This window comes from Sinocyclocheilus anshuiensis, unplaced genomic scaffold, assembly GCF_001515605.1.
Source record: "Sinocyclocheilus anshuiensis isolate Anshui unplaced genomic scaffold, SAMN03320099.WGS_v1.1 scaffold2001, whole genome shotgun sequence".
Taxonomy (NCBI): Eukaryota; Metazoa; Chordata; class Actinopteri; order Cypriniformes; family Cyprinidae; genus Sinocyclocheilus; species Sinocyclocheilus anshuiensis.
Window position 1 is genome coordinate 3,287 of NW_015539940.1, and position 570 is coordinate 3,856.

Below are 570 nucleotides of genomic sequence, written 5' to 3' on the forward strand. Positions count from 1 at the left end.
TGTTTTCTCTGTTGACCTCTGTTGTGCATTAGAATTTGGCACATAAGTTATAAATAACTCATCACATCGGGACATTGCAGATAAATGTACATAAGGAGGACAATCACTCCATTCTACACTTCTTCCTCTAGAAAACATCAGCACCTCCAATCAAATTCTGTCAAGCTACAAAAGTTTACAGAAAACACCACAGCTCTTATCTGATGGGATCTACTAACAGGTGGGCCAAGTGTCATTAAAACAACTAGGAGCATAACACAAAAACAGTGCTTGCATCCACTAGGACGAACTCAGCCCCACCAGCACATGTATTATGGAGTTTTTCCATGTCCTGAACCAACTGCCAACCTGCAATCATGTTTCACAACCACACTGCGATCTGCGTGTCCAGGGTCTGCCATTGCCCACTGCACCGGATCATACATGACCTGAGAAAAGAGCCTTTTCAGAGTAACTCTATTGTTCCAATTGATTGAACATTATCACTGGTCAAAATGTTTAACAATAAAAGCATTACAGAGAAAGAAGTTTAATCACTTCTCTCACTTTCTGATCAAACATGATACATTT